At 43.9% G+C, this 13,265-nt stretch overlaps 1 protein-coding gene across 18 annotated transcripts in view; it reads left to right on the top strand.

Annotated features, from left to right (window-relative positions):
• Window positions 1-13,265, top strand: part of TENM2 (teneurin transmembrane protein 2) — a 1,678,453-nt gene that overhangs the window by 1,514,051 nt on the left and 151,137 nt on the right. The window lies entirely within an intron of this gene.

Here is a 13,265-nt window from a genome sequence, read left to right as displayed (position 1 = left end):
GGGACAGAACTTATTCGTACATTCAGTGAATGCTTGTGATGTGCCCACTGTGAGACACGTACTGCACTAAGAGCCCAACTAGAGGGAGGAGCGAGGGAACCACAGGCTCTGCCTTCTGAGAACTTTTGGTCTGACCAGTTCATATTAAAAGCAAGGGGGTAACATAAATGAGAGTTCAAAATGCTGTGATACGGACTTTGAATGCCATAGACATTCCAAAGGAGAAAATAAGGAAGTTTATAAAGTAATAAAATGTGCGTGTTATAAATGGGGGAGTAAGTTCCCCTGGTGGTGTCTTTAAGGATCACTCCAACTGTGGAACTCACGCTGGGAGAGGCATGTGAAATTCAGGGACTTATTATACTCACAGATTCTAGAGAGGGAGCCACAGCACACATGAAGAGGACCTCGTAGGACCGGCTCCAAGGGATCAGGTTCAGCCAGCCAGGTGGGAGCTGAGAGAAAGTGAGGGCTGGTGGCCAAGTGCCTTCATTGCTGAGTCAGGGTGGAGCAAAAGGCATGGGGTATTTTACTGGTGCATTTGAGTGTCACTAGATCACAGTCAGGGAAGGCAGGAAGGGGAACCTGGGGCAGAGGCCGGCCTTATCACACAGGTGCACCTGGTCTCCTGGGACGTGAGAGACCGGGTCGTGAGGATGCCTGTAAGGCATCATGAACATTTGAAGTTTTCAAAGGTTTTAAGAAATTCACAGTGGTGTGAATCAATGAACATAGCCAATTAGCATCAGGGAATATGGAGAAAATTCCACCGAGAAGACTGAATAGTATAGAATCGCATTAATTGAGCAACTTAATAGGCAAGCTGTTCAGATCCAGAGCTTCAGGAAAAATGGCATTTCTTTCCTGGCAATTTGTACCATTTTCCATCAGGCACCTCTCCTGTGTTTACTATTCAAGTTATTGTTTATTCTACAGTTTTTTGTTATTACTATTTCCCTTGCATGGTTTTCTTGTTACTTTAATGCTATTTGTTGTGGGCTAGAGGTTTTTTAATTATTATTCCTTTCCCTTGTATTTGCTTTTATGTGAAGGCTTTAACTTCAGGTGCTTCCTCGGATTGTTTGTAAAGCAGCCTTGCATTTCAGAAGAGCACTGAGGTGTCTGAGTTTTTTTTCTGTTTTGACACTGGCTTCTCAGATGGCTTATTTGGGCTGAGCTTGAGGCCTCAACCTGCAGCCGAAACTTAACACACCAGAGCCATAGTTGTTAGGTAATGCGTACTTAATAGCTATTAGAAATGACAACTCCTGCTGCTGAACAGCTGTCAGTGGAGGCCCAGAAATGCCACAACCACGGGAACATAAAGTCTTCTCTCTGGGGGTTAGTTTCAGCTCCTACCCAGCTTCTGTGGAGCTTAAAAAAAAAAAAAAAAAAAGGAAAAAGAAAAAAACAGGAATCTTGCCATTTTTCTCCTGTTAACTGGCAAATGTACCCACCACCCAATTCCTCATGGCTACATGCCAGCACTAAAAACAAATCATCATCATCATCAGAGCTGACATTTATTGAGTTCTTACTATATATGCCAACCACTGTGCTGAACAACTATATAGTTATGTCATTTAATCACCAGTAGCCCTAATTGATAGATGATTATCATCCCCTTTTATAGATGTGGAAAATGAGGCACAGAGTTTAAGTAACTTGCTCAAAATCACCCAGCAAGTAAGTGGAATTGTTGGGATTCCAACCAGGCAGTCTGGCCTGGACTTTCAACACTAGACTAGCCATGAGACTGACCTCAGAGGTGAGGCATAAAGGAATTTTGTCTTTGCAGGCAGCTTGTGCGATGGTTACACACTAGAATTCTGAGTTTGAACCCAAGTAAACTTTTCAGGAGAGGAAACAAGAGTTCCCCAGGTAGAAAGAGGCAGAGCCAGAGTTTGAAACACAAGCCCCTGGCCAGGTGCAGTGGCTCACGCCTATAATCCCGGCACTCTGGGAGGCCAAGGCAGGCAGATCACTTGAGCCCAGCAGTTCATCACCAGCCTGGGCAACGTGGTGCAATCGCATCTTTACAAAAACTATGAAAATTAGCTGGGCATGGTAGTGAAGCCTGTAGTCCCAGCTACTCAGGTGGGTGAGTTTGGAGAATTGCTTGAACCTAGGAGGTGGAGGTTGCGATGAGCAGAGATTTTGCCACTGCACTCCAGCCTGTGCAGTGGTGAGAGAAAGAGACAGAGAGAGAAAGCGAGAGAGAAATCTTCTGACCTCAGAGCCTGATGCTGTTACCCTCTCTCTTCCCAGCCACCAGGCACGTTCCATCACCTTCCTCCTCCCACCACCTGCCACCTCCTGTTCCAACGACCTCCAACAATCTCTGCTCCGTTTTTCCTCTCTATCCTTACAGCTGGATTTTTCTATATAAATATTAAGTTGTGGGAGCCACTGCCCTGCTCACTTGGCTACCAACCTCTCCATGATAGTATTTCTCCTCCCCACCTCCAGAGTTCTCCAGAGTTCTCCCAAAGCTCTTAGGGGCATGTCATTTCTCTCCTCAAACACCTTCAGTGGCTCCCAGTCGCCTCCCAGAATGGTTATAAAAGCTTTGGTTTAAAGACAAGGATCTGAAGAGATTGTTATCAATGTGTATTTCCAGGTTTCACCCCCATGCCAGCCAATCTGACTTGTAGGACTGGTGTGCAGCTCAGGAATGCCCCTGTTTAGCAAGCCCCCTGGGGGGGTCTGATGCAGGTGGTCAGGGGCCACATTCTGAGAATGAAGATCACATTTCTTAGAATGATGCCCAAGGTCATCCATGATCTAAACTACTCTTGCACTGTCACCTCCCACTGAGGCCTGAACACTCACTCTAAGTTCCCAATAGTCACCCCTCATAAAGTGTGAGGCCCTGCTTCTTCCTCTTTTCCCAGGCTGTTTTCTCAGCTGAAATGTTCTCATCAATCCCAGCCTTTCCTATCAAACTGCTGCTCATCGTGGAAAGCCATGCTCACAGGTCACCACCTCCCTGAAGCACCCTCAGATATGACCCTGCAGTCACCTGGGCTTGGCAATGTCGCAGCAGTGGCCCCTGCCACATGCCGGCCACCTCCTATCCGGGTGGTTCTCCTGCTGATGACAAGCTTCCAGCAGTCCCCTTTGTACCTCCCTGTATTTAGTTTGGTACCCAGGACAAAATATATGCCTGCTAAATGTCTGATTACTTGAATAGAAGAGGGAAGGCTTATAAAGATGAAATATGGCTGGAAAATGTCACAAGAACCAAAGCGAGTGCTAAAGAACAAGGTTCTAATTTGTTGGGTCAATCACGCAGCAATAAATCAGCCACCTTTGAGGCACGGAGGGAGGGCATGAGCAAAGGAAGGAAAGAAGGAAGAATGAAAAAAGAAGGAAAGGAAGGTTTACAGAAAAGAAATGCCATTTATTCCACAATTTACGTGCATTGTGTCATAATAGCCAAGTGATTAAGAAGGAAAGCTGTAGAGTTTGAATTTGCTAGGTTTGAATTATTGCTGCCCTAGTTAACCGTACCCATTTTAGAAAATTACTTAACCCCTCTGAGCCTTGGTTTTCTCATCTGTAAAATGGAGACAACAGCCATATTACCTATTACATTGCTGTGAGGTCCAAAAAGTAAATACATGGAAACTTTGTAGAACCATGCTTGGCACGTATTAAATGTTAGCTGGTATCCACCTTCACAACAAGCCTTTGAAATCATTCATTATTATTCTTATTTTACAGTAAAAGAAACAAAGATTTAGAGAAAGTAAGATTCTTCCCCAAGGTTACATAGCAGGGCCATGTCTGCCTGGTTCTGAGTCTTGTGGTCCTGATAGCCATCCAGGAGAGAGATGTGGCAGGAAGACACCCTGAATCCAGGGCAGTGTGACCACTCCTGAAGTCCCCAACAATAAGTACTGCCAGCAGCTGGGGCTCTCTGAGCCCCCTCTGGCTCTGCCTCACAATATGCTCTCCTGTCTCCCTTTAATAGACGTCTTCGTCTGCGCCATGGAGAACAACGACAAAGCTCTTAGTCCCCTCCCTGAGGGTGGATGGTCCTCCCCGTCACCAGGAATACTTCCCTCAGAGCTTCCTTCTCTCTCCATGAAGGAGGCTCAGGTCCCAGCTGTCCTTCCTGAGACAGCCAGGGCTGCATCCTAGCTCCTTCAAACCTTCCATCATTCACACCCATCTCCTTCTACCTCCCCATCGTGTCCTGAAATCCTCATTAATGCAGACAGGCCATGGACCATGACTGCTGCCCAAAAGAATGTCCCTCAGCCCACCGCAGCTGGATGGCCAAATCCCACCTCTCTTTCCTTCCACCCCTGACCTGAAGAAATGTACAGGGATTCTTTGGCAGCAAAGGCCCAGAAGCAGGAGCTTGAAGCAGGTGCACTTGGTATATGCTTTGCAGAAAGCGACTGAGCAGACACCCTTGGCAAAGTCATCTTTGATAAAATAGCGTAAGAAGAATCACCACCGCCTATTGAAGGTCAACTACATGCCGGGCGCTCTGCAAAGTGTTTTAAGTGAATTCTCTCATTTCATCCTTGTATCATACGTCATGATCATCTCTGTTTCACAGCTAAAGATATTGAATCTCTGAGAGATTCAAGACCCTTGCCCAGGTATGGTTTTTGAACTATGTTCTTACCCACTGGATTAGTGATACCGACACTGGAGCCCTTGTTGGAATCATCTGTTAACACACAGATTGCTGGGCTCCACCCGGAATTTCTGATTCAGTAGGTCTAGGGTACTAGCATCAGGATTTTGTTAAATATCCAAATGCTCAGGCCTCACGCCAGGTGTTCTGAGTCAGAAGCTGCATTCTAACAGGGTCCCCAGATGACTCCCATGCACATTCAAGTTTGAGTCTAGATAAATTGCCCTTGAACTCTGATCGGACTGCCCAAAGAAAACAAAGATTGAGGCAGTCACATCACTTTTGACCTCTCATCCCCCTGGCTTGCCAAGCAGGCACGGAGGAGCCCTTTCCTCCCCACTTTGGAAGTTGCAGTGCACATTATTTGGTGGCCATGTGTGAGTCCATGCCTGCAAGCTCCAAAACGCGGCAGCTCGTGATGTCTCTCATGGCTGTTGCATTACCAAACAGAAATCACTTCGCAGGACTTCAGTCCGTCAGCCCTCATCCAAGTTAAATTGCTTCTGAGACTAAAAATCCTTCTGTTTTTTTGTTTTTTGTTTTTTTCCTTTTTAAACTACTAGATAAGTAGCAGAGTAGCCCTGGAAGGCAGAATGTCTAACCCCAGGGAAACTTGTAGATGTGATGCACACAGAGTTGGGGAAATCCTGTGGTTTATGGGAAAATCTTTCGTGCTGGGAAAGAAACCAGTCTTTAGAAAGAGGTCAGCTGGGATGGGGGACAGGGAAAGGGTGCTTTACCCTGTCTTGTCTCTCTACAAAGTGACCAGTTGGAACAGTTTTCTCCCAGTGAAAATAGTGATAATAAAATCCTATCTAGTGATGACTATGTGCCAGGCTCTGTGCACAGCACTTTAAATCATTATCTCATTTCCTCCCTTTGGAAACACTATGGGGTAAGTCCTGCAGAATTCTTATCCCACTTCAGAGATAAAGCAATCGAGGCTGAAAGCAAAGTGTCCATAGTTACACAGCTGGCAAAAACAAGGGAAGGAAGAAAGGAAATTCAGGCTGTCGAACTCCTGTAACCCTACACCATGCCCAGAACCATTCTGCCTGCTGAGAGACAGCATTGGATGAAACAGACCCCCCATGCCTTCAAGAAGCTTCCATGCTTGCGGGTAATAGGACACCAACAACTTGCAAATTCATCTTGATGCTCCAATTACAACAAAAGCGTAAACCTACTTCAGTCTGGACTTGAGCTGCAGAAAAGCTTACCGTGTACTCTGAATAATTTAAATATTCATTATGTAATTAATGCTGTTCAGTCTCACACACACATACACACAAAAACTGAGACTTTTTTAAAGAACAGCTTAAGTACTTATCGATTGAGAACTTTTATAACTCTCAAAATGGAGGCATCCCCATATCTCTACAGGTATTTTAAATGAATTGAATTAATCATAGGCTTAAAAGTCTCTTGCGATCTTCGTTAACTTCCCTGGGTTTAATTAAAACATCTGTGCACTTTTAATTTATCGATTCATCCAACTCATATGTCATGTTTTTAACACACCCCAGCATGCTCTGCATCATTTTTAACCCGATTTCCACTTAACTAAAGCAATTAAATTCACCCCGGATTAATTAAAGCATCCATACTTTCGTGCTTAAGTCAGCGTGTGCTTCTTTCCCCACATGGCTCCTGAATGTCAGAGATTTGACACACCTGATGAGTTTTTTGTCCTTCTGGAAATTCTTCCCTGAATCACTTTCTTGCTTATTAATGTGCCATTTGACAGAATGGGAATGAGGAAGTTGGTGCAGATGAACTTTGGCCCTCTGAGCCGGGGACTCTGACCCCATCTGTCAGAATGCACCATCTGGTTTCCTCTCTTCACGGGGGTCCTGCCGGCTCTTGCCCCCACTGAAACCAACTAAAGCGTCTGAGTACTCTGAGCAGGAAGGTGGCAGGGGTGGGGGGAGGGCTATTCAGGTCAGAGATGAGCATTGCAGTCAGGATGGCTGGTGATCTTTGCATTTGTATTTCATAATCACTCCTAGCTCTCTTTCCAACTTCCTCTCTCTCTCCTTCCCTACATACCCAGTCCTTTATTGCTCTGCCCATTTAATAGGTCAGGAAAACTGAGATGCCAAGGTCAACAGACTTCCTGCTTGGGCACGGTGAGCCAGGGAGCTGTCCACAGAGTGACAGATCATCTCCCTGAAAACTAGATTTGATTTGCTGCCATCCACTGGGATGGACAGAGCTCATCCCCTGAGCCATGGCAGCATTGGGTGTAAGCAGCCTTATTTTTTCCCCCGATCAGAAAAGCCAAAAATATTTCTCGTTATCATTTTTATCTGTTCTTACTTAATTTTGAATGAAGCTGAGTATATTATCTTACCTTTATTGGCAACTTATATGATTTCTGATATGTGCTTTGCCTAGGTTTTCATTCATCTTTTTATTAATTTGCAAGAGTTCTTTGCATATTTCAGATATCAAACGTTATGCTGTAAAACATGAGAAAAAAATATTTCTTCTCAGAGTTGCTTGTCCCTTAATTTTGCTTAGAGTATCCTTTGTCACAGAGAAGATATTAATTCTTTATAATCAAATCTGATCCTCTGTTCCTCCATGGTTTCTAGAATTTATGTCTTATATATCTCCCTCCCAGGAAACTAAAATTAGTATCCAGTATTTTTTCTAATACTTTTGTAGTTTTTGTTTTTCTATTTAGGTCATTAATCTGTATGGAATTTTTTTTAACTTTTACTTTAAGTTCAGGGGCGCAAGTGTGGGTTCGTTACATAGGTAAACTTGTGTCATGGGGGGTTGTTGTATAGATTATTCCATCACTCAGGTATTAAGCCTAGCGCCCATTAGTTATTTTTCCTGATCCTCTCTCTCCTCCCACCCTCTGCCCTCCAGGAGGTCCCAGTATGTGTTTTTTCCCTGTGTGTGTCCATGTGTTCTCATCACTTAGCTCCCACTTATGAGAATATACAGTATTTGGTTTTCTGTTCTTTAGTTTGCTAAGGATAATGGCCTCCAGCTCCATCCATGTCCCTGCAAAGGACATGATCCCATTCCTTTTTATTGCTGCATAGTATGGAATTTATTTTTGAATACAGTGTGCAGTGGGGGGGTCAAACTTTGTTACTTAATTTTCTACCAGATGGATTGCCAATTGCAGGGATCTTGCTAGAAGGGAAACTCACCTTTCTGACACTGTTTTGCTCAGCACCAAGCTAAGTCCACAACCTCAAAAGCCAATGGGGTTGCCTTTTGAGTTTTGGTTTGGGAGGTCACCGAGCTTTGTTTGCCTGGCCTCCATGACCCAAATATTACATCCTCAGTTGCTTCAGGAGAATCAATGCATCTTCTTTTCTCCATCACTTATCCTCTACCACCTAACCAAGCTACTAACCCATGTGAGTTACTCATCACTATTGCTGACTAACTGGGATATAAGGCAACCAACTATTAGTGCTATGTTGACAATTTTCCTGGAGTACTAGCTTCAAGTATTCTCACCTCTCTTTTCCAAAGAAATTTTGAAACAGACTTCAGCTGGGTGTAGTGTGGTTCATGCCTATAATCCCAGCACTTTGGGAGGCTGAGGCAGGAGGATCACCTGAGTTGAGGAGTTCGAGTCCAGACAGGGCAACATAAAGAGACTCCATTTCTACAGAATTTTTTTTTTAATTAGCTGGGCATGGTGGTGCACACCTGTGGTCCCAGATGTTCCGGAGGCTGAGGCGGGAGAATTGCTTGAGTCAGGGAGGTAGAGTCTGCAGTGAATGGTGATCCTGCCACTGCATTCCAGGCTGGGTGACAGAGCAAGACCCTGTCTCCAAATAATAATAATAATAATAAAATGAAATAAGTATAAAACAGACTTCAAATAATTTTTAAAATACATTTTTTGAAATTCCCTCTACACATCTAGTCCAGCCCACAAATTATTTTTGCAGATGTAGGCATTTTCCCTCTGCTTTTATGACTGAGCCTCTCCAATATCCTTAACTTTTCTCCATGTATTCTGTTTACTGCAAGCTCCAAGTGGACAGGTGGCTTATCCTGTTACTTCCCGCCGAGTAAATAATACTCATAATTCATCTCATCCCTTATAGAGAACTTTGTGGGGGCTGGGAGGGCGGGGGAGCTTCAGCTGGATCATTAAAATGAGCTTTATACCATTTAGGTGAATCTGAATTGTGTCATTTTTTTGTCATCAGCCTGTTAACTTGTCAGTTGTTAGTGGTTGTGGTAATTTATTTTTCTTCTGCGGGAGTCTTAGAGCTTCCATTTACTAGATTTAGTAAAACAGGAATAGTCAATTTATACAAACATTTTAATTAATTTTACATAGAAGCTTGAATGCTCAATGTTCTGCTCCCATATGCCTTAGGAAGAAGAGAGACATGCGGAGACAGAAAACGCTCCACTTTCTTACCTGACCAATCACAACCAACTCCCTCCCACACCAGAAAAGACTGGAAGAAGAAAAAATGAAATCTTTCCATTAGCGTGATTTGACATACGTCTGGTGGTTGCTAGTGTTTGTGTGTGTGTGTGTTTGAGACCTATGGCATTTCTTTATTTTATTAGCCCTTGAAGTCAGATTGGAGATTCCGTTTGAAATTTTATAAAGGAGCATCTGTTAATTTGCCTACCAAGTGTCAGCTACCCCTGTGAGCCATACATGTTATCTCACTTAACCCTTCCATCAATGCTGAAAGACAATTTTTTGAAGGGAAAATTGGGTCTTTGAGAGGTGCAGTAATCTTGCCAAAATCCACAGCTGGTAAGGTACAGGTTTGGTTTCAAACCCAGGTATTTCTGGCACCAAAAACCCTTGCTACTTCCACTTCTGCTCCATAATACTTCTTGGCACAGAGTAGGCAGTGTCATTTTTCTATAACCTGTCATAAAAAATAATGCAGCTTGCATGATAGTAAACATATAAGACTTATTAATACAGGAGGTTCCCCATTTCACATCCAGCCTCTTGAATAAAACATCAGCCTGAGCCTCAGATACTGGGATGCTCTGGGTTGAGTTATGTCTGAGAATGAATCACTTGCCCCAAGGGAAGGTGCTCTCCAATGCAGGACACCCCAGCCACCACTGGAGGGAGCTCATCTGGTGTTTCTGCACTCTGCCCCATGGCAACTGGATTACTAGAAAGTCTCGCTCCTGTGATGAGCCGCTTTCCACTTCTTTGTATGGCATAAGCAAAGCCCATTGAGTGTCCTGCTTTCCAGTGAACATCACAGTGTTTTGCATTTTTGACCACACTCCCAGTGAGCATGCGGCAAACCCTGAAGGAAGGCTGCGTTTGAAAGGTGGAGAACTCTCTGACCTATTTTTTATTTTTTTCACTGAGTAATTTAAGTAGGTCAAATTTTAAATTTGATTTCCCAAGCACCTGGTTTTAAATGAAACCCATTCTTACCTTCTAGACAATCCTGTTTTTTTCTACTTGAAGTTTATGCAGAAGAGGAACAGTGTCACTGTGAATAAAGAAAATAATTCAGCCAGGCACGGTGGCTCACACCTGTAATCCCAGCACTTTGGGAGGCCAAGGCGGGTGGATCACCTGAGGTCAGGAGTTCGAGACCAGCCTAGCCAACATGGTGAAACCCCATCTCTACTAAAAATACAAAAATTAGCCGGGCATGGTGGCAGGCACCTGTAATCCCACTACTCAGGAGGCTGAGGCAGGAGAATGGCTTGAACCCGGGGGGCAGAGGTTGCAGTGAGCCAAGATCATGCCACTGCACTCCAGCCTGGGTGACAGAGCAAGGCTCTGTCTCAAAAAAAGAAAGAAGGAAGGGAAGAAAGGGAAGGAAAGGAAGGAAGGAAGGAAAGAAAGAGTTTTATCTGTATTTTTTATCAATTAAAAAAGACAAAAATTTTGCAGCTTACTTTCTACCCTCCTCCACCTTTCGGGAGGAAGGAGGATGTAATAGGAGACCAGTGTTGGTGATTTGATGTAACTTTCTCTGCCATCCATGACACCCCATCCAATATATAACCCTTAGGTCAGAGAGTCAGAAACAGCCCTTGGAAGCTCATTTAAGTACACATTGTGCAACCATACTTCTTGCTGTTTTTTATTTCAGTGCAGGGCTGGAAGGGGGCTGAGAAGTGATGTTGATTCTAGTCTTCCCACCAGGAAATACCTTCACTGTTACCTAGATCAGAAATGACAAGTAGGTTTTCTCTTGAATACCAACTCTGCCTGCTTGCTGGTCTCAGCCTGGACACTGCATTGACGGTTTCGAGGCTCTGTCTGGGCTCAGGGGAACAAGATGCCGTGAACAATTAGTGATGTCTGTAGAGGTGTGGGAAGGTAGTACTATAGATCATGTGCACACACTTGCCATCCCAGACCTAGAGCTTAGCATGAGTCTCAGGAGGAACTGACATGGAACAAACTTAACTCTGTCTTAAATCCCTCTCAAAACTTTAAGGAAGTTCAGAGTTTCTTGTGCTACTTCATATTTGCATGTTCCCTAATTCTTAATTGGGCACCCTGGATTCAAAGCTCTTTTTCTACCCTCTGTTAGGCAATCGGCCTCTGTAGCAACTCTGTACAAACTCCTCTGTGTAAGCGTCCTGGAGATAGTATGATCACTACATTTAGACAGTTCATCTAAATTCAATATGCGGCTTTGAAGTTCTCACTTTTGAACTCATTCTTCTCCTCTGATAGATTCATAAGCATAAGAATACTACTGAAAATAGCACCCCCGATAGTTCTGGCAACTGTCCTATTATAAAGCATTTTGAGGGGAAATGACCCCTCAATCGTATGTCAACTATTGAGATAGTTATATTTCAAATCAGTTTGCAATTAAGGTAAAACATGCACTTCCCCAGAAAAAGGCATTGTGTTTACAGCATGAGATTCACTCCAGGGACTGTTCTTCCCACGTCTTTCATAAATGGCCATTTAGTGCTTGCCCACAACCCCCCACCACTGGGAAATCTCTGAATATCAGGAACACAGGAGAAATGTTTACCTAATCAAGCCACCATTGATGAACGTAGCAATGGAAGGAAATCAACAATGATAAACATAATCCCTGTCTTGAATAGCTGACTATATATCTTTGGGAAATTAGACACGCACAGAGGAAAGTTAATTACCATAAAAACTACATAGAAACATGACACCAAAAGGGGATTCATGAGGCTGGGTGGGGCAGGTGACTAGGAAGTGACATGATTAGGTATGCCATCGCTGCGTGGCACAGGGAGCTCACCCGGGTTGTAGATGTGTGTACACACCCACATGCAGAATTCTCGGAACCTGTGTATTCCAAACCATGGATAACACCAGGAGTCACTGAAACACCTGCATCCGTCATTTCTGAAGGCCTCTAATGCCACTTCCATAGCCGGAGGATTTTAGGCCCAAATTTGAAAGCAGGTTGGAAAGTTAGGCTCTTTACAAACTGATGTGGAAATGAGAAGTCTAAGACCTGAAGGAGACCGACCACTGAAATCCCATTCTTGATGAACTCTGAAAGGTGGGAATTGGCACATTTGAGGCCAAACTGATTAGAGCTGTAGGTAATCTTCTCCCAGACAATCCCCACTGATTTTCCAACCTTCTTCCCACCAATAGATGGAAGAGGGTACAGCTGAAGGGTGAACTGCTAGAAATTTCATGTCTTCAGCCTGCCTGCCCCCTTTTTTTTTTTTAATAAGTCAAGCATATTTAATCATTATACTTTATTACACATGTTACACTTTGAAGGAGGCACAATGATAGTAGTCCCTCGTTATCCTCGGGATACATTCCAAGACCCCCTGTGTGTACCTGAAACCACAAATGGTACAAACCCTACACATACCATGTTTTCCCTACACATACATATCTAGGATAAAGGTTAATTTATCAGTTAGGCCCAGTAAGAGATTAACAATAATAATAAAATAGAACAATTAAAGCAGTAGCTGTAACATAAATTATGTGAATGTTTCTCTCTCTCTAAATTCCTTCTTGTACCATATTCACCTATTTTTAGACAGCAGTTGACCATGGGTAACTGGAACTGAAAGTGAAACCGCGGATAAAGGGGGACTACTTCATTTCTTCATGGTATAGATAAGAAAACTGAGGCAGTGAGACTTTTAGTGGCTCAGCTGTGTCTCATCCCCACTTCCTTTTTAATAGGCATAAACTTATTGGGAATAAGAGTTGACTGACCTGAGGGTTAAATAATCAGCAAAATGGATTCTAATCTCCAATACCAACAACAGAACAACAATAGGGATATCAGTGTCACTTAGCGAAGGGCACCACTTCAAAGTTGGGCCAACCTGGTTCCCAGCTGGGCTCCGCTGCTTGTGGGCTGTGTGACTGCACATGTCACTTCCCCTCTCTGAGCCTCACCTGCAAAAATGGGGACCATGACTGTAGCCTCCACCTCATAGGGTGATTATGACAATGAAGTCATGAATTGCACAGAAAGCCTTCTTTCTATGCCGTGCCCAGCACATAACAAGCATTTAATTGGTGGTAGCTGCTGTTATCAGTAGCACTTGTGTTGTTTATCTGGCAAAGGTTCTGCACCTGCGCAGCCAGAGTCCCCAACCTAGAACACTGTAAGCCAAGCCCCAAGGCCAGACAGCTCTACCTCCT

This window comes from Symphalangus syndactylus, chromosome 7 (assembly GCF_028878055.3).
Source record: "Symphalangus syndactylus isolate Jambi chromosome 7, NHGRI_mSymSyn1-v2.1_pri, whole genome shotgun sequence".
Classification (NCBI taxonomy): Eukaryota; Metazoa; Chordata; class Mammalia; order Primates; family Hylobatidae; genus Symphalangus; species Symphalangus syndactylus.
The sequence above is the reverse complement of the archived record's forward strand: the minus strand, read 5'-3'. Positions and strand labels throughout refer to the sequence as shown.